Source organism: Eurosta solidaginis, chromosome 5, assembly GCF_040869045.1.
Source record: "Eurosta solidaginis isolate ZX-2024a chromosome 5, ASM4086904v1, whole genome shotgun sequence".
Lineage (NCBI taxonomy): Eukaryota > Metazoa > Arthropoda > Insecta > Diptera > Tephritidae > Eurosta > Eurosta solidaginis.
Window position 1 is genome coordinate 124017225 of NC_090323.1, and position 22434 is coordinate 124039658.

General features: G+C 39.1%; 1 protein-coding gene across 1 annotated transcript in view; it reads right to left on the reverse strand.

The window, feature by feature from the left end:
* Positions 1 to 22434, reverse strand: part of Dscam4 (Down syndrome cell adhesion molecule 4) — a 2049237-nt gene that overhangs the window by 1132 nt on the left and 2025671 nt on the right.

The following is a 22434-nucleotide window of genomic DNA, read 5'->3' on the forward strand; positions in this document are numbered from 1 at the left end:
ACGAGCAGCGGAGCGGCAATGCACAAACACATGCATATATCTTATCTGAGTTGTCACAAGAGAGAGCAATAATTTGTGCACGTAGTTGTGGCTGGCGATTTTGTAGCCGAAACTAACTAGTAACTTCTGGAAATCGAAGAGCATAGAAGTATGCAGCGTAAACTATAAAAGCGGGGCAGGCGAGTAAGAAGTAATTCAGTTTGATTTGAGATTTCAATTAAGCGCTATCTAGCGAGCTATAGCAGAATTATTTTGAATAGTAGAGTTTCATTTGAGCTATCAATCCGTTTGGTTATTAAGCCAGAGAGTAGCAAAGTATAAGTGTTATTGTGAAGTACTTTAATAAAGGCCATTTTTCCATTGTTCAATATTGGAGTTATTTATTCATCAGTTTAGTGATTCGAACTTAGCAGAGGATTGCAAATAAGAGGATTTGCGGCAGATTCGTTACAATTGGTGTCAGAAGAGGAATTGTTGAATAAATTCCAGAGGACAACAAGGACATGGCAAAGTTCAGTGAATTGAAGATCCAGCAACTAAAGAAGGAGTTGGAGAGCCGTGGATTGAATACAAGCGGCGTTAAACTTGAACTTCAGGCACGGCTACGAGAGGCAATGGAAGCAGAAGGAATTGATGTGGACGAGTATGTCTTTTATCCTGATGGGGACGAGACAACAACAAAAATTGAAGAGAAAAACGAAACATCGCAGACAATTACCAGCACAGACTTGAACATGATATTGGCTGCAATAACTGCTCAAACATCGACAGTAACATCCAAGATGGAAGCGTAAGAGGCACGTATAACAGAATGTCATCACAAATATCCACCAATATGTCATCACAACTAGAAGAACAGAAAACGTATATGTCATCTCAACTAGAAGAACAGAAAACGTATATGTCATCACAGATGGAATCCCAAGAGACACGAATAACATCGAAGATTTCAGCACAAGAAACGCGTATGTCAGAAATGTCGACACAGATTACATCGAAGATGGAAGCACAAGAAACGCATATGTTAGAAATGTCGACACAGATTACATCGAAGATGGAAGCACAAGAAACGCGTATATCCGAAATATCGTCGCAAATGTCATCTCAGCTGGAATCGCAGGAGAACCGTATAACAGCGAAGATTGAAGCACAAGAGGCACGGATATCCGAAATGTCGGCTCAAATTTCAGCACAGATATCATCGTAGATCTCTGCTCAACTGGAAGAGCAAGAAGGACGTATTTCCTTGAAGTTGGAGGCGCAAGATACAAAAATTTTACAGTTTGAAGAAAAAATCGAGGCCGAGGTGGATGCTTTGAGAGGACGTATCGAGCAGTTGCAACTAAATCGCCCAGTAGTTTCAACTAGTAATTCAAAGGTAAAAACACCATCCTTTGACGGTTCTGTTCCTTTCCAGGTCTTTAAGCTACAGTTTGAGAAGACCGCAGCAGTGAACAACTGGAATGTGGAAGATAAAGTTGCCGCACTCTTCGTAGCATTGAAAGGACCAGCTGCCGAAATCTTACAGACTATTCCAGAGTACGAACGGAACAGTTATGACGCATTGATGGCTGCTGTAGAACGGCGATACGGAAGCGAACACAGGAAACAGATATTTCAAATAGAACTGCAAAACCGCTACCAAAAAGCTAACGAGACTTTGCAGGAGTTTGCTTCGGACATTGAAAGATTGGCTCATCTTGCAAATGCGGATGCACCCGTGGAATACACGGAAAGAGTGAAGATTCAGAGCTTTATAAATGGCATAAGGCACGTCGAAACGAAGCGAGCCACATACGCGAACCCAAAGCAAACATTTTCTGAAACGGTATCCCATGCATTGACTCAGGAAACGGCGTCATTATTGAGTAAACCAGCATACAAAGCTCATCGTGTGGAAGTAGAAAGGCCGGAGTGGGTAGATGCAATTTTGGAAGCTCTGAAGGGATCACAACAGAAAAATTCCGGAGTTATGAAATGTTTCAAGTGCGGTAACCCAGGTTACATTGCACGTCACTGCAGTAGCAATTCCAATAGTTCCAACAATGTGGGTGGCCGTAAACGCAGAGCTGAAGGAGACGAGCAAATCTCCAAATCCACTCAATCGTTAAACTAAAGCGTGTCAGCCGCAAGGGGCGACAGCTGGCTCACTCAATTGAATGCCCCATAATCTATATCTCGCAAATTGGAAGAAGGTCAAGCAATCTTACTGTCGGAGGACATGTGAATGGAAAGGAACATTTACTGACTGTAGATACGGGTGCATCCCATTCCATCATACGATCAGATTTAGTCAACAAGAAGATAAGACCATTGCTTGGAGCAAGATTGCGTACACCTGGGTGTCCTGGTAATTGGAGAAGTAGAATGTGAAGTAGCAATTGGGAACGTCACGGTACTTCACAATTTTATAGTGGCAGGTATTGTTGATGAAATCATAATTGGAGTGGACTTCTTAATCAACCAAGGCATCAAGATCGATATGTAAAGCAAGACGATGCGATATAAGAACATGTATGTGCCACTTAATTTCGGCTACGAGAGAGGCTACAGCAGTAAACGAGTGGTGGTGGAAGAGAGTCAGCAAATACCACCAAAATCAGAAGCAGTCATCTGGGCAAAGGTAGATGGAGATTGTGGGACAAACAAATTGTGGGTTGTCGAAGCAGCAAATAAATCAGCACTGAACATATTTGTAGGAAAAACCCTGGCTATGACAAAACAAGATGGACGTATTCCGGTAAGAGTACTCAATGAGTTCAAGTCACCATTCAATTTGACCAAAGGAGCTATTTTGGGAAGATGTCAAGAGGCCGAAGTAGTTATTAACTGTGAACAGCTCCAGGAATACGTTTCATCTAGTAATACTGATCTTTCAAATGATATCACGGCATGGACGCATGGGCTAGAGGAAGCCTATCAGAGTAAGGCAAAACAACTGCTCATAAAATACGCGAACATATTTGACCAGGATGGTTCCAAACCAGGCCGCACCAATGTTGTGAAACATCAAATTGACACTGGAGATGCGAGGCCGATCCGTCAAGCTCCACGTAGTGTTCCACTGGCGAAGCGGGAAGTTGTGAGTCAAATCATACAAGAAATGAGTGACAGCGGCGTCATCGAACCATCAGCTAGTACATGGAGCTCACCGGTAGTACTTGTAAAGAAGAAGGACGGAAAAATGAGGTTTTGCGTGGACTACCGAAAGTTGAATGACGTTACGAAAAAGGATAGCTACCCGTTACCAAGAATTGACGACACACTGGACTCGCTATCTGGTACGAAATGGTTTTCCACACTGGACTTGAAAAGCGGATACTGGCAAGTTGAGGTGAAAGAGGAAGATAAAGAGAAAACAGCCTTCAGTGTCGGTGATGGTCTTTGGCAATTTACAGTGATGCCTTTTGGACTTTGTAATGCACCAGCTACTTTTGAGAGACTCATGGACCAGGTACTGAAAGGACTGCATTGGAAAACATGCTTGGTGTACCTGGACGACATCATCGTATTGGGCAAGAGTTTTGATGAACATCTTAAAAACTTGGAGGAAGTTTTCCAGAGAATAGCTGGCGCTGGTCTGAAGTTAAGTCCCAAAAAGTGTACGCTGTTTAAGAAGGAAGTAAATTATTTGGGCCACAAGGTAACGACAGAAGGTGTCTGTATAGCGAATGAAAAGATAGAGGCAGTAAAGGATTGGCCAAGACCACAGAATCTGCATGAATTGAGAAGTTTCCTTGGGTTGTGCACATATTACCGCCGATTTGTACCAAATTTTGCCAGCGTAGCCCATAGTCTCCACGAGCTAACAAGGAAAAATAAAGCTTTTGAATGGAAGAAGGACCAAGAAGTAGCTTTCCAAACATTGAAAGAGCGGTTGTGCACTGCCCCAATGTTGGCATACCCGATTCCAGGAGCAACGTTTATTCTAGATACAGATGCGAGCGGATATGCTATAGGAGGCGTTTTATCACAACTGGTCGATGGACAAGAGAAGGTAGTTGCATATTACAGCCGTTCAATTGGAAAACCAGAGAGGAACTATTGCGTTACACGGAGAGAGCTGTTGGCATTGGTAGAGTGCATTAAACATTTTCACAAATACCTCTACGGCCAGCGATTCCGTGCCAGGACAGATCACGCAGCGTTGAAATGGCTTCTGCAGTTCCGTAATCCGGAAGGACAATTGGCACGGTGGATCGAGCGACTACAAAGCTATGACTTTTCCATTGAGCATCGAAAAGGTAGTACCCATGGAAATGCTGATGCAATGTCACGAAGACCATGTAGTCTGGAATGCAAGCACTGCTCAAAGGCCGAGGCTAAAGAAGACATTATAGATGTCCGGCTAATGACTATAACGTGTACGGATGAATGGGACAAGGAACAACTAAGAAAGTGTCAGCTAGAAGATACAGATACATGTTATGCAAGGGCTCGAACGAAACGGAAGACCAAGTAGAGAGGAGATGTCAGCAGAGAGTCCCATTGCGAAGTCATATTGGGTACAGTGGAACAGTTTAGAATTGATATCCGGTTGCTTGCATCGAGTATGGGAGAGTGAGGATGGTCAATGCAAGAAGAAACTGATAGTTGTTCCCAGGAAGAGGATTCCTGACGTGCTCAGCGAGCTGCACAATGGTCCAAGTGGAGGTCATCTTGGAATCACGAAGACACTCGAAAAAATTAAGCAGAGATTCTATTGGGTTGGTTGCTGTCAGTCGGTCACCGAGTGGATTGCCAATTGCGAGGTATGCAACAGAGCGAAAGGGCCCAAAACCCGAAGTCATGGCCAGATGAAGCAGTATATTTCAGGTGCACCATTTGAAAGGATCGCCATGGATGTCGCAGGTCCATTTCCTACTAGCAACCGCGGAAACAAATACGTACTGGTGGTTATGGATTATTTCAGTAAAGGCCAGAGGTATACCCAATCCCAAACCAAGAAGCAGAAACAGTAGCAGAAGTGGTTAAAAACGAATGGGTTACAAGGTATGGTGTACCAATGGAGTTACATTCTGACCAAGGCAGGAATTTTGAATCAGCTGTGTTCCAAGAAATGTGCAAGAAGTTGGGCATTCGAAAAACACGGACAACTGCATTGCATCCTCAGTCCGATGGTATGGTGGAACGCTTCAATAGAACATTGGAGGAGCATTTAAGGAAAGTAGTAGACAAGTACCATAAGGACTGGGATACACACATATCATTATTCTTGATGGCCTACCGATCGGCAGTACATGACACAACGGGCCAAACTCCCGCAAAGGTAATTTTTGGGAATGACCTTCGACTGCCAGCTGATTTGAAGTATGGGATAGATGCCGATGCGGAGAGGAATATCAAGAAATTCACTGGTGTCTTGGAAGAAGAGCTGAGAGAGATACACGATCTGGTAAGGCAACGAGCAAAGATTATGAGTGACAAGATGAAAGCGAGGTACGATAAAGCAATTAATTCGGAAGGGTTTCAGGAAGGAGATTTGGTGCTGCTATACAACCCACAACGAAAAAAAGGTGTGTCCCCGAAATTGCAGTGTAACTGGGAAGGCCCATACAAAGTTGTAAAACGGATCAACGATGTAGTGTACCGCATACAAACCACTACCAAACCACGAACCAAAATGAAAGTGGTTCATTTGGAGAGATTAGCAGCGTTTAGATCGAGAGATTTGTCTGACCGGTACGATCAGACTTAGGTGGAGGGCAGTGTCACGGATATTAACATCACTAAGTTATACCATCACTAAGGCGATGCCAAGGCCACGATAAGCAGTATTTACGTCAATAATCAAATCATGTATACACATATATAAGGCAACCGAAAGATGTCACACACAGATGCATTTACTTATACGCCTATGTATGCGCGAGAGACTGTAAACTACAAACATTCACATCAATAATTCAATCATTATGTATCTAAATAAACGAATAAATAATTACGTCTACACATATGTACGTATACGAGCAGCGGAGCGGCAATGCACAAACACATGCATATATCTTATCTGAGTTGTCACAAGAGAGAGCAACAATTTGTGCACGTAGTTGTGGCTGGCGATTTTGTAGCCGAAACTAACTAGTAACTTCTGGAAATCGAAGAGCATAGAAGTATGCAGCGTAAACTATAAAAGCGGGGCAGGCGAGTAAGAAGTAATTCAGTTTGATTTGAGATTTCAATTAAGCGCTATTTAGCGAGCTATAGCAGAATTATTTTGAATAGTAGAGTTTCATTTGAGCTATCAATCCGTTTGGTTATTAAGCCAGAGAGTAGCAAAGTATAAGTGTTATTGTGAAGTACTTTAATAAAGGCCATTTTTCCATTGTTCAATATTGGAGTTATTTATTCATCAGTTTAGTGATTCGAACTTAGCAGAGGATTGCAAATAAGAGGATTTGCGGCAGATTCGTTACAATATTAAGAAACGACTACATTATAACATATTTATTTTTTTTATAGTTTTCATACGAATTTTCTTTTTTCTGCTAATACAAAGCTTACATAAAAATCATGATCGAATTTCACTTTTAATAAGATTTGGAAAAGTGAAAATATAACGCCTATTTGACTATCCGAACGTATGCAATATGTAAAAAAGTATATCTTCTGCTATAATCGGATATTTTCAAAAATAGCACACCAATGGGGAGGGACGGATTCTTGATCTGTGAAGTAATAAAGTAAAAAAAAAAAAAATATAAATTATACATTTGAACACATTCTTGTACGAATGTTCTTTCTTTTTACCACTTCCCAGAACGTAAACCGCCCCGTAGGAAACTATCTTTGATAGTTTTCCTGCACCATGGCGTCTTTAAAAGTTTACTCCTTCTCAAAACTTATATGTGACAAATTCTACTGATTTTTACTTACTATAGTTCGGAGAAACTTGAAAATCTTGTTTAGACATTTTCGCGGTCCTAACTTCATATATGTAATATATGGATGTAAATGATCAAATTGACAAATAATCAAGATTTTTGATATATTCAGCTCTAAAATAGGCGCTTTTCTCTACACTACACACTGGTAGCAATAAAGTATATTGATGACTGAAATATATATTAACAAGTAAGGAAGGCTAAGTTCGGGTGTAACCGAACATTACATACTCAGCTGAGAGCTTTAGAGACAAAATAAGGGAAAATAACCATGTAGAAAAATGAACCTAGGGTAACCCTGGAATGTGTTTTTATGACATGGGTATCAAATGGAAGGTGGTAATGAGTATTTTAAAAGGGAGTGATCTTTAGTTCTATAGGTAGATGCCTTTTCAAGATATCGCCATAAATGTGGACCAGGGGCGACTCTAGAATGCGTTTGTACGATATGGGTATCAAATAAAAGGTGTTAATGATTATTTAAAAGGGAGTGGGCCTTAGTTGTATAGGTGGACGCCTTTTCGAGATATCGCAATAAAGGTGGACCAGGGGTGATTCTAGAATGTGTTTGTAGGATATGGGTATCAAATGAAAGGTGTTAATGAGTATTTTAAAAGGGAGTGGGCCTTAGTTCTATAGGTGGATGCGTTTGCACGATATGGGTATCAAACTAAAGGTATTAATGAGACTTTTAAAAGGAAGTGCCCTTAGTTGTATATGTGAAGGCGTTTTCGAGATATTGAATAAAATGTGGACCAGGGTGACCCAGAACATTATCTGTCGGGTACCGCTAATTTATTTATATATGTAATACCACGATTCCAAGGGCCTTTGATTTCGTCCTGCAGAACTTTTTCATTTTCTTCTAATTAATATGGCAGGTGTCACACCCATTTTACAAAGTTTATTCTAAAGTTATATTTTGCGTCAATAAGCCAATCCAATTACCCTGTTTCATTACTTTTTTCATATTTTGGTATAGAATTAAGGCATTTTTTCAGTTTTCGTAATTTTCGATATCGAAAAATTGGGCGTGGTCATAGTTGGATTTCGGCCATTTTTTATACCAAGATAAAGGGAGTTCAGATAAGTATGTTAAGCAAGTTTAGTAAGGATATATCGAGTTTTGCTTATGGTATCGTGTTAACGGCCTAGCGGAAGGACAGACGGTCGACTGTGTATAAAAACTGGGCGGGGCTTCAACGGATTTCGCCCATTTTCACAGAAAACAGTTATCGTCATAGAATCTATATTTTTGTTCGACTTATGACAATAAAAGTATTCTAGGCAAATTAAATGAAAAAGGGCGGAGCCCCGCCCATTTTGAAAATTTCTTTTATTTTTGTATTTTGTTGCACCATATCATTACTGGAGTTGAATGTTGACATAATTTACTCATATACTGTAAAGATATTCAATTTTTTGTTAAAATTTTAGTTAAAAAAAATTTTTTTTTAAAGTGGCGTGTTCGCCATCCAATTTTGCTAATTTTTAGCTAGCACACATATAGGAACAGCAGTAACGTACCTGCCAAATTTCATCATGATAACTTCAACGACTGCCAAATTACAGCTTGCAAAACTTTTAATATTACTTACTTACTTACTTAATTGGCGCTTAACCGTCTAAACGGTTATGGCCGTCCCACAAGGCGCGCCAGTCGCTCCATCGCTCCGCCAAACGGCGCCAATTGGTCACACCAAGGGAGTTTAAAACGTTTTCCAGCTGGTCCTTCCAACGGAGTGGGGCCGCCCTCTACCACTGCTTCCATAGGCGGGTTCCGATAGAAACTCTTTCTTGGCCGGAGCATCATCTTTCATTCGCATTACATGGCCTAGCCTGCGCAGCCTCTGCATTTTAATTCGCTGGACTATGTTGATGTCTGCGTATAGCTCGTACAGCTCATCATTAAATCTTCTTCGATACTCGCCATCGCCAACGCGTACAGGTCCATAAATCTTTCGAAGAACTTTTCTCTCGAACACTCCCAAAGCCGCTTCATCTGCTGATGTCATGGTCCATGCTTTTGCCCCATATAACAGGACGGGTACGATAAGTGACTTGTAGAGTATGATTTTCGTTCGCCGAGAGAGGACTTTACTTTTCAATTGCCTACCTAGTCCAAAGTAGCATTTATTGGCAAGATTGATTCTTCGCTGGATTTCAGTGCTGATGTTGTTGCTAGTGTTGATGCTGGTTCCCAAATAAACGAAGTATTTTACTATTTCGAAATTATGGCTGCCAACAGTAGCGTGGTTGCCAAGGCCCATATGCGCTGACTCTTTGCCCGATGACAGCAGGCACTTCGTTTTGTCCTCATTCACCATAAAACCCATCTTTACCGCTTCTTTTTCCAGTTTGGAGTAAGCAGAACTAACAGCGCGGGTGATAGGGGGTCACCCTGTCTGAAACCCCGTTTAGTTTCGAACGGCTCGGAGAGGTCCTTCCCAATTCTGACTGAGCTGATGGTGTTGCTCAAAGTCATTTTGCACAGCCGTATAAGTTTTGCGGGGAAACCAAATTCAGACATAGCGGCATATAGGCAGCTCCTTTTCGTGCTGTCGAAGGCGGCTTTAAAGTCGACGAAAAGGTGATGTGTGTTCTTTTTTCACGGATTTTGTCCAAGATTTGGCGCATTGTGCAAATCTGGTCGATGGTAGATTTACCAGGTCTGAAGCCGCACTGATAAGGTCCAATCAGCCGGTTCACGGTGGGCTTCAATCTTTCGCACAATACACTTGAAAGGACCTTATATGCGATATTAAGAAGGCTGATTCCACGATTGTTGGTGTATTTTGCAGTATCCCCCTTCTTGTGGACTGGGCAAAGAACACTTAGATTCCAACCGTCGGGCATGCACTCTTCCGCCCATATTTTGCTAAGAAGCTGCTGCATGCGCCTTACCAACTCCTCGCCGCCGTACTTGAACGGGATCGGCTTCTTCATCTCTGCGCGGTGAATTGCTGCCTCCATTTAGGAGAACAGAGAAGTGTTCCCTCCATAATCTAAGCACTCTCTGGACATCAGTTATAAGGTCGCCGTTATCGTTCCTACAGGAGTTTGCCCCGGTCTTAAAACTTTCCGTCTGTCGCCGTATTTTTTGGTAATATTTTCGGGCGTTATTCCTGGTGGCTAGCAGCTCAAGCTCCTCGCACTCACGCCTTTCTGCTTATGCTTTTTTCTTCCTGAAAAGGCGTTTCGCTTCCTATTTCAACTCACGATAGCGTTCGCACACTCCTCTTGTAGCGCTCGCTTTTAACGTAGCCCTGTAGGCAGCGTCTTTTCTTTCAGTTGCAACGCGCATTCTTCATCGTACCAGTTGTTTTTTCGTGGTCGCCGGTAACCAATTTTTCCTCGGCGGCAGTACGAAGTGCTTTGGAAATATGCTCCTGTATTCCTTCAGGGTGAGTTGTGCTCTCAGAGAGCAGGTGTGAGAGTCGAGTTGCGAAATCATTGGCAGTCTGTTGTGATTGAAGCTTTTCGACGTCTAGCTTTCCTTGTGTTGTTTGTTCCTTGGTTTTAGCCGCGTTGAGGCGGGTGCGTATTTTGGCTGCAACGAGATAATGGTCCGAGTCGATGTTAGGTCCTCGGATCGTGCGCACATCTAAACCACTGGAGGCATGCCGTCCGTCTATCACAACGTGATCGATCTGATTGCGAGTATTTCGATCAGGAGACAGCCATGTAGGTTGATGTATCTTTTTATGCATGAAAGTCAATCAATCAATCAGCCTTAGTCCGTTAGGCTGAACTTTCCGAATGTAGGGCCAAAAACACCTTCTTTGTCCACCATGGCGTTAAAGTCACCAAGCACGACTTTTATATCGTGACGGGGGCAGCGCTCGTATGTGCGTTCTAATTGCTCATAAAAAGTGTCTTTCACCTCATCGTCTTTCTCCTCTGTCGGCGCATGGGCGCCTTCTTTTAAAAGTAGGCGATGCCACGCCCATTGCCCAAAATTTTACTAATTTTCTATTCTTCGTTATAAGGTCAAGCCACCTACCAAGTTTCATCGCTTTACCCATCTTTGGTAATGAATTATCGCACTTTTTCGGTTTTTTTGAAATTTTCGATATCGAAAAAGTGGGCGTCCGATTTTTTCATTTTAAATAGCGATCTGAGATGAGTGCTCAGGAACCTACTTACCATATTTCATCAAGATACCTTAAAATTTACTCAAGTAATCGTGTTTACGGACGGACGGACGTGGGTAAATAATTTTTTTTTTCGCCAAGATCACCTTGATATATAGAAATCTATATCTATTTCGATTAGTTTATGCCGTTACGGATTACCGTTATGCGAACAAAGTTAATATACTCTGTGAGCTCTGCTCAGCTGAGTATAAAAATAGTAAGAGGACAGTTTTCCTCATATTTTGTATAAACAACATTTAGCGTTAATTGGGAATTAATATTAAAGAAATTCATTCGAATTCCGCAAGGTCCGAAGGAAGTTCACAAATCTCCATTTTTAGTTATGAACTGATTTAAAAAGATTTGCTAGTATTAATTTACAAAATATTGGAAATAAGAATTATTATCTTAAACATGTACATATTGAAAAAATCACTGCACGCCAAATCCAGCGTCATTTACGTTTCACTGCTATTATTTGCGTAAATTCTTTTTATGGACGGCTGCCGTGGTGTATTGTTAGCGTGCTCCGCCACCCGGGAGTGATTTACAAAGTATAAATGAAACAGATGGCGGCTCGCCCTGGTGGGTTAATGTTGTTCTTAATTAACATCCTTTTTTTGATCATTGAATTCTTCTACTAGTAAACATGAAAGTTAGTTTTTTTGCAGATGTTTAATTATTTCGAGAATGGTAGCAGCCATGATCAAAACACCTACAAGGTATAACCGTCTTTGACATTGACGTTTTTAAGCAATGAAAAAACATATACATATGTACACTCACAAACATCAGAATGCCGATATATTGCTGTTTAAATGCATTTGTTTTTGTATTCAATAATCGAATGTACCTAAATTTTAATTTTTCGTGTCACACTTATGCGACTACAATCACAAAATTTTGTAGGCTGTCTTGTTTTGAATTCGCATTCAAAACTCACTGCGAGCATTTTCTATTAACAATATAGGAGTATTACATATATGAGTGCATACTACATATTTATGTTTTTTCTCAAACAAAAACATATGGGAATATTTTACTTGGTCGACCAGAAGGGAGGACGGTTATACCTCGTAAATGTTAGCAGCAATTGTGTGCCCAAATTACACGTGCAGCAGTTTTGCTTGCAGCGCTGCTAGTTTAACTGCTCCTTGATAGCTTTATAGACATACGTGCAGTTATATTTACTTGGCAGCTCTACGTAGTGACTGTCAGTGTGTCAAACTTTATTAAGAATATAAAATATTTTTCAAACGCAGTAAATATTGAATTCCTAATCCAATACATGTAAAAAATTGTATGTACACTTGCATTTTTTTTTTGTATTTGAAATAATACAAATTAAAATTTTAAATATCTAAAAGGTTTTTGTATCAAATTACAAACTGCCCACTAAACTTAGTTCTCAAACATTTACCTTTAGCTATTAATATCCTAAACAAATATACAAAAGCGCCCCTTACTCAAACTTACATAGCCTTAAACATAACTGATTACCCAACTCCTAGAAATACTTGAGTTGACTTAGAAGTCCATTGACTTTTGATTTTCTACGTAAGTGTTAAGAAGCGTCGGCATTTTTCTATGCCATTTATGCTTTTAAACATTATTTTCATTTTTCTTTAATAATGTTGGCATACATTCTAAAGCATATATGTTTATTTGCGTTTTTCTTTTATTTTGGAAAAAATAAAGTACAATGCAGATCGTATATACAAGTGGAGTATAATAAAGGCTAAGTTTCCAAGTCAAGTAAAGTCTATGCGAACTATGAGTAAATTGAAAGAGAAGCTTGACCTAAAATCTCTTCCGAAAGCTTTAGCCATACTTTATCCAACACAGCAAGTTCACACAAAGAAACGAAAGCAATCAAAAATATCAAACTTTAGTAATTTGCCATCCAATTCGAAAAAATGTATCTCTTTTAAGAAATCAACGAAGTGAAGGGTAATCGCACTAACGAAGGCGCCAATATCTGCATGCAATTGTCATCACCAGATAGCTACCATTCTATTTGTCGTATTATTTATCATTCTTCCTCTCATCCCTCCTAATTTGTGCTCTCCTTAAATGTATGTATGTGTTCATAATTCATTTTCGATATTGAAAGCTATTGCATCATGATGAAATAATAAAGGTGATTTCAACAACATAACCTCACTTTTTCGGCAGCTCTATTTGCCAGTATTTACTTGTACTACATAAGTACTAAATTTTTATTGCTACATTTTTCCTACAAATTTCCTCAAAAAATTAAATTTTCTGAAAAATTTTGTCTATAATCTTTTGGGGAATACAAAGTTATGTTTATGTTTTTGTCTACAATTTTCTGGTAGTGGCTTACATAGTTATTATATTTCTAAATGTAAATTATGCATGCCGAATTTGTCAGAATATGGGAAAACATCAACGGGAAGAGAACACCTGAATATTAATTTCATCATATATTGCCAAAGAGGATAGATATAATAAGAGCCGTCACTCGTTATTTTTTAGGCATTTACTCGATGTAAACTGTTGGGTAGTCGCTGCTTTTATTTTATGAGGGACATTTTTGAATTGCCTCCCATTTATCCATGCGGTGTTGACACTTTATGCAAACGTGATTTTTGGAAAGAGAATCAAATAATTAATTAAATACGGTCGGAAAAATAAACACAAATACACCATGAAAATGTATAGAAGACGTTTATAAACATCTCTCCCAAAAAAAAAGTAGCGACTACCTCAGAGTTTACATCGAGTAAATGCCCAAAAAATAACGAGTGACGGCTCTTATTATATCTATCCTCTTTGATATTGCATCATCTTTTTCTAACACGTTTATTCAATTGAATTTCTGAAGTTGAAGAATAAACACTTGTTTTATTTTAAATCTGTCTTGTGGAGACAGATTCTCAGAAGTGGTCATGAGTCTAATTGATCTTTCAATTGTGCAGCTTAAAGATGTGCTGCAGAAGTTATAGCAGAATACAATTGGAAAAAATACGGAATTAATTGGCAGACTGCAGGAGTTAGACCAGCAAGCGGTGAATGGAGTTGTCCAGACAGTAATAGCAGAATGGTAGTGCAGGTCATGAGAGGAGTGATGCATCAACGAGTAAAGATGTTGAAGTCAGGAAGCATTTTGAGGCACTGGTGAGTAGCTCGTGCAGCGCTGTGGAAATATTGACCACCCAAGTACAGACCTTTCGTTCATCGATGCTGAACACACCAGGGACCACGGTATGTACATATAAAAATGGAATTGCCTCATTACTTATTCCGCAGCCATCAGTCTCGGCATATAAGTAGATAGACCCGCCAGTAGTGCAGAAATCGTTTCCAGAAATTTCGTAGCCATACCCACCGACCACATCGTTCCCTGTACAACAAAATGGGGTACATGCGCCACCAAACACATACACACCAGTAACGCCTACATTTCTGACGATACCTGTATTCGACAACATAGTATTTGCGTCGCAGTCGTTCACAACACAAATGTATGCAGTACCGTCAACGCAGCCTCAGCTGGCATCGTTTGTGTCAACACCCTCGAGGATGCCGCTTACACCAATATACAACGCATACATATAAATACCACTTCATCATTACATGAAAATACAGAGCGAATACAAATAAAACCATTCGTACAGCAGCCGAACGTGTTAACAGCAGACATTCGTTATCCATCGTTAATGAAACATAGAACATACATAAGAGCGAGATACACACCAAACGAAGTAGCAGCGATAATGCTAGAGTTTGATCCGCGTGACAGTTCATATTCATCAGTGAAATTTGTTTAAATAATAGAGCAGTTAAGAAACTTGTACACTTTTGCAGCTCTCAGTAAGCTTAAATTTTGTTCTCGAAATGTACCGAATTACTGCAATTGTTTTCCAACTTATCGACGAACATGAATCATTGGTGTCATTAAATAATTCGAATGACGTAGACAAGAAGGCAATTGGCCATATTTGCTTCAAAACAAGCGTAAAATGAAACCAACTGTATATATAAGTCAGTTGACAGAAGAAATACAAGTTGAGGATGAAGAATCAATGGCGCCGATTAGCAAGGTGACTTAAAGTAATTTATGTACAGAGCTGTGCATATCTTCATAGTGGAAATGACGAAGAAAAGTGCAAGGGACTCATTGATTCAGGCACTTGCAAATCAGTGATAAAACGATCCATTGCTATGCAATGCGAGTTGAATTTTGTTACATGTAAAGAGAGGTTGGTCGAGTTTGCAGGGAGCGAAACTATTTGTTGAGAGAAATTAATAACAAAAATTAAAATGGACTAAGGGACGAAATTTGTTGAAATGTTAGTGGATGATCCGCTTATGGCATATGAGGCCATTGTCGGAATCGATGTGCTGTCAAAAGGAAAGGTGATTATCGAGGGCGGTTGTTGTAGTACTATGACGATTGATAAGAATGATTTGGGCATCGGCAGTGAACTACAAGCCGGTATGGAAGAGGATCTTGTTGGCTTGGTAAATGATTGTTTTGGGGGGAAGCTTTAGGAGTTGGGCAAGTCTTAATGCTTTCAGATGGAAATAAAGGTTACTTCACCAAAACCAATTTATAAGAAGCCATATAATATCCCTATTCCAAAGCAAATCATTGTAGAGGGAATCATTACGGAATTACTGGAATTAGATATCATACGTAAGTCGAATTCCCTGTATGCATCGCCAAATGTTTTAGTGCGGAAACAGAATGGAGAAGAGCGGTTGTGTGTTGACTTCCGCGAGTTAAAAGCAATTACAGAAAAGCAGCCATGCACCCCTATTCTGTATTTCGATTACGTTCCCGTTCTACGCTCCCTTTAATCGAAGTTTGGTATTCTGCATTACGATGGAATCGTAAAGAGAAGAGGAAGAGCAAATGATTTTTTCGAAATCAGCTGTTGGTACGGAATGTGTGGACATTGGAACAAAATAAATTAAAGAAAATTTGTAAAAAACACTGAAAAACGTTTATATTTTATTATCCACGCCATTTTGTACAAAAGAAAGCAATAGAATATATTGCCGCAGTGTTATATTTTTTTTCCGTGAAGTGCTTTCATAATTGTAAGTGTGTTTTTATCGTTCTTTTGGCCAATTCCCTGCCGTGGCCACGAAGTTTTGTTAAAACGGATTCCTGCACGAATATAGTTGACATTTTCTGAATTTTAAGGATGCTAATTTCATTGCACTGTCCTAAAATACTTTATAAAGGTTTATTTATTCTTTCCGCAAGGATTGTTTACGTTTTCGCTTCACCTTCCTCTATGCCGACAGCTTGCTTTGGCATATAACTGAACCCAACGAACAGACACAAATTATAGCTGTCTATGATAATGGAATCAATAGCCGCGGCATTATTTATGGAGTTGGAAAGCAACACATACGAAAATTGCCAGGCGAGAATGGAAAGGCAGATATTGCGAGATTTGTGTAATCCATTTGAGATGAGTGACGAGTTGTAAGAAATTGAACTTAAAAGTGGTAAAGTTTAATGACTTATTTTCTTATTTAGGTTCAAAACCTATCGACTTAACAAGGATGCTTTCAAGTATGTGTTAGATACTTTTGCGGGGCAAATAAGTCCAAGGACTTCGACATCGACATGTTGTTTTTGACCTGGAAACATATAAAAAACAATCATCATCAAGCCTTCTACGTTTCTTAACAAGTGTTACTTACATTTTTGTTAAAATTCTGTTATAAATTAATAAAAAAATAAAAATAAAATATTTTTCCGCCAACTAATTTGCAACTTAGAAAAACGGAACTACGATCGAAATGCAGAATACAAAAAATCGAACGATGCGAAGTTGGATTAAAAGAGATTGGAACACAGAATACTAAAATTGCCAAATCGAAAAAATTCCAATCCAAGTCGAAATGCAGAATAGGTCTGATGGTTGATGCTCACCGTGGAAGCGGTATTGGCAAAACTCTCGAGAAAGAGGTTTTTCACAACCCTAGACCTCATGTCGGTGTACATTCGAATAGAGCTAGAGGAAGAGGCAAACCCGGCGAATCCTGTTTCACTAACAGACGTGGCTCTGGCGACCCCAAGCTCCTCATGGAACTTGGGGGTGGGGAGGGAGGTGATGGAATGAAGGGGTAATGTGGCCACATAAATCGTTCCCGAGATTACCTAGTACCTTAATGGTGCTGTGGTACCGGATCTGTATCCGGCAAAGGACCATCACATCGATAACACTCCCCAAAGCCTTCGGGGAGCAACCTTATCGCTACAACAACAACAACAAGAGGCAAATCCGTTCACTCTATTTGTCACTTATAATGGCCACGAAAAACAAAAATCCTTATTTATGCTAAAGCTCTCTAAAAGTGTGGGACGAAGAACACTCACACGGTGGCGATGACATAAAACCAATATTACTAAAATAAAGCTAGCAAAATGATAAATTTTGATTACAAAATAATCAGTGCATAGCCATAACTTAATCCAAAATTGCGGATATATTAATTTTGGATATAACAAAATTGGCTGGACTTAAGAATGAAACCATAGAGGATCGTTGCTAAATGAAAGCTTTTGGACGCCACCCTATAAGCCGAACATTTTTTTACATATTGTCTGGACAATTAGACAAATCGCCGTTTTCGATCCCACGTTATTTAATATAATGAGCGTGGTAAATTATGCACATGTGTATATACATAGCTCAGAATATGTCTAAATCAACGCTCATATACTATTCGCCCTATATGTTGCAAGTATATATACGCCTAGATAAGCGCTTACGAATTACTATTGCATCCTAAAATGTACTTGTTTGCAGAAATTATCCCATGCATGCAACAAACGAGAATTTTTCTTTCCACAAAGCGGAAAAGTAATCAAAAAAAAAAAAAAAATCGTAAAAATCATAATTGTTTTTTTTGATTATTTTTTAAATTAAATGGAAAGTAATCATTAAATAGGAAATAATGGCAAGTAATCACTAAATGGCTTTTAAATAAAATAATTAATTCAACGGGTAATCATTACCATTAGTAATCATTATTTAACAGGTCTCAGATATAATGGGGTTCCGCGATTCATTTGTTCGGTTCCTTTTTAATTTTCTTTATGAATCAATTTTGACTTCCAATTTTTTTCAGTGAAATACAATTTTTGAATAACTTTTAGTTGTCAATTTGTTAGTGTAAGTATATTTTTCATACCCAAGTGCGTGAGCTACATATTGTGGCGAAGTTTAGCATCACTTAAATAAATGTACAACAAAAAAAACATTATAGCAAGCTACATAAACACATTAGTCATCATTTACACACATATATAGAAGGCGACGAAGAGATTACTCACGCACACACATGTAGTTATCAGCAGAAGTAGATACTCACCTATACACACGCATATGGCTATAAGAGAAACATAAACTATAAATAGGTATACATCAGTGGTGTTCAAAACGAAAAATGTGAGCGTGTGAGTGAGAACGAGAGAATGGGAGCAGCCCAGTAGGAAATTTAAACCCAAATAACAGCATATTGGATTGGAGTAGAAAATTTGGAACGTGTTAGACTTTCAAATAAAAAATTCATGTGTGTTACTTGTTAAGCCTGCACATTTTTAAATAAGGGTTTTGTATTTGATAAAATTCTTGTATTACTGAGGTTAATGATTTAATGATTTAATGCAAATTAATTTTTATAAGTGTGTGGACTGATGGGAAAATATTATAACTGGTAAAATAAATGTTTTGTGGGTCAACTGAACAAAAATAAAATTTTATAGGCATTTTGCATCAACCATCAACTTGCGTTTGACTCAAAGATCACAGCGAGAAAGAGAGAAATTTCGGTTGTTATTACGAAACTTTAAATAAATAAAAATAAATAAAAAAATTCAATTTGATTTTTTTTCGTGATGATATATTTATATAACTCCTTATATATATTTTTTTTTGTAAAACTATATTATATCTTTAATAAAATCTTCAATATCAATACATTCGATAAATGACTTGATGTTAAAGTGTTGCGCTGCTTGAAGTAAATGAATTTAAGTCCGAAAAAATTTTCTCACAAAAATATGTTGTGGGAAATAGTGATAGGCACTGAAAAGATATTCTTTTCAATATTGGATATGATGATTCTTCTAAATTTTTCCAGAATTCAATATTATCTCCGTGTGGTGAAATGTTTTCGCTTCGTAAGATGATTAGCTTGGACTGAATTTCACAATCATACTTATATCGCATTTGAAGGGGTTTTCAAAGATGTCCAGAAATGGCTGAAAATAAACAAAATCCTGAAATTTGTCTTCAAAATTGTTAAACAATTTTTCGAGAATTGCAATATGATTACTCGGCTTAACACCCGCATGTTTCTTAATAATAACCGAAGTTTTCGGAAAATGGGTATAATCGCCAGATTGAAGTTCCCTTAAAATCAAAAAAAGTTCCGTTTGGAATTGATGCACATTTTTGTTTCTTTTCCTTGTTTCTTTTCCTTGAAGTTTTATATTAAGTTAGTTAAAAAAAGGAGACATCAGCCAAAAATGCTAAACCCAAAATAAAATTGTCATCTTTTAAAGATCGAAAAAGGGCGTCTTCGTTACAATTAATTTCAAGAAATTGCGAAACTTCTTCCCTCAACCCAAATAACCTGTTGAGACTATCACCACGACTTAGCCAATGAATGCCTGTAAACATTTTTAGGTCATCATGCCGAGTAGAAGTTGATTTTAAAAAAATTTACAAACATTCTGTGGGTGAGGGAATGGTGCCCTCCCCCTATTTCATTGTTCTAATATAATAAATAATCTGTTCTGCATGTTTCATGACAGGATGACCGCTCAAAATTTTTGAAGCGAGTGCAACTTGATGAATAATGCAATGAAAATGTCTTCCAGAAATTCCATTTTTATTCAATTGGCCTATGAAGCCTTCATTCTTGCGGGTCATAACGTTTGCCCCATCCGTACATACTCCTGCAAATTGGTTTCCATCGAAAACTGAAAAAACCTTTTCGTTTACTACGTCGAACAAGATCTTTCCTGTCACATTAACACAGAATGTTTCAAGAGAAAACATTGTTTCAGCTATTTCATAATTTACGTTAACTGTCCGAACACATATCGCCAGTTGACATAAATCATTAATATCGGTGGTTTCGTCCAAGCACAGAGAAAAAAATTGGCAATAATTAATTTTTTTCTTTATTGCAGATTGAATGTGTATTCCCAGTTCACCAATTCGTCGGGCTACTGTTTGGCGAGATATGGGTATATTTTTAACTAGTTCTGTATCAAGATTCATTTTTTGAAAATTTTTTTAAGCAAATGATTTTAACAAAAACACCATCTATAAAAGGCCGGCCTTATTAAGCAATGTCTAAGCTGATCACGGCGGCCACCATGGTGTGATGGTAGCGTGCTCCGCCTACCACACCGGGTGCCCTGGGTTCAAACCCCGGGCAAAGCAACATCAAAAATTTTAGAAATAAGGTTTTTCAATTAGAAGGAAATTTTTCTAAGCGGGGTCGCTCCTCGGCAGTGTTTGGCAAGCCCTCCGGGTGTATTTCTGCCATGAAAAGCTCTCAGTGAAAACTCATCTGCCTTGCAGATGCCGTTCGGAGTCGGCATAAAATCATGTAGATCCCGTCCGGCCAATTTGTAGGGAAAATCAAGAGGAGCACGACGCAAATTGGAAGAGAAGCTCGGCCTTAGATCTCTTCGGAAGTTATCGCGCCTTACATTTATTTTTATTTTTAAGCTGATCATGGAAGATAATTCAGTTTTCATTTTTCTATTTGATTGCTTGACAACTTGCTCATTTTCTACTTTAGCCAACCACCCTTTGAATTTTTCCAAAAATTCTGACTTCTTTTCTTCATATAATACCTGACTATCTGCAAGTGTGAAATTACCAGGGCGAAGATAAACTCATGGAAAAGCTTCTGTGCGGACATAGAATGCTCCAGCGAAACAGCACGGTTGAAATAGTCCTAGCAAGGGGAAACATAGTTCAGGGCCTAATAAAGGAAGAGAACGGGGAATGGTCACGTAATAGTGAGGAATCCCTTGAGGTGCTTCTCGACACACATTTCCCATCGGCAGACGGTTTAGAAGAGCCAGCAGACATCACTCACATTTCGATCACGGAGCTAGTAGTGCCGGGCTTGGTGACCGATACCACGATAGAATGGGCAGTGAAAACGTTTTCTAAGTTTAAATCGCCGGGCCCAGACGGTATATTCCCGGCCATGATACAAGTTTCAAGTATGGCGGTCGTGGAATGGCTTAAAATAATATTCGATGTGTGCATAAGGCTGAATCATGTACCGCACTCTTGGAGAACTGCTCGTGTAGCTTTCCAACCAAAGGTGGGGAAGATCGGTCACGTATATCCCAAAGACTATAGACCCATTAGCTTAACATCATTTATGCTCAAAACCTTTGAAAGGCTGATAGATGTGTACATAAAGTCCGTCGTGGATGAAAAGCTGCTCTCCACAACACATCATGCGTACACCAAAGGCAAGTCGGTAGACACCGCATTGCATAGGGTGGTAATAAGCATAGAGAAATCCCTGGAATATAAGGAGTATGCTCTAGGAGTCTTCTTGGACATTGCCGGGGCTTTCAATAATGTTTCTAAATGGGCGATTATGGATGGTCTTAATTACATTAAAGTACATCCTGACTTAATCAGATGGATCGGCTGCATGTTAAATTGCAGAAAGGTTACATCACAATGGAGATTGTACGATGCCACGAAAGCAGTAGACAGGGGCACGCCACATGGAGGGGTGCTATCACCTCTGCTGTGGACGTTGGTCATCAACCAACTGCTCAGGCGATTCGATGAGGGACCCGTAAAACTTACGGCTTACGCAGATGACATTGCAACTGTCATAAGTGGAAAGTGTCTTCCAACGATTAGTTGTTTGATGGATCGGGCGCTTCGGGATATTCATACCTGTGCATCTAATGTCGGTTGAAAGTCAATGCGGAGAAGACGGATATGGTCTTGTTTACAAAGAGGTACATGGTCCCAAATTGGATCAGGCCTAAGTTAGGAGGGGTATCAAGGCATAAAGCGGCAGTTACACACGAACGTACGTAGAAAAAACGTGTCAGCTGACACGACCTAACTTATGAGTGTGCAATGTAAACGAAAACTCACCAACGTATAACGCACGCACGTACGTAGCCCGGAACGTAGAAATCAAAACAATTTTGATTTTTTCCGTAGAACTTGTCAGCTGATCGCTCTCTCACAAGACAGAGTTGCCTAGTAAACTTTTGTGTGCTATGTTTGGACCAATTGCAGTTGTTATACAAAAAGGCCTAATGATTGTTTAAAATATTGTTGAAATATCCTAAAATTATTATATAAAATTGGAGGTTACAAATAAATGAACTAGAAATTGTTATTCATTATTTGTTT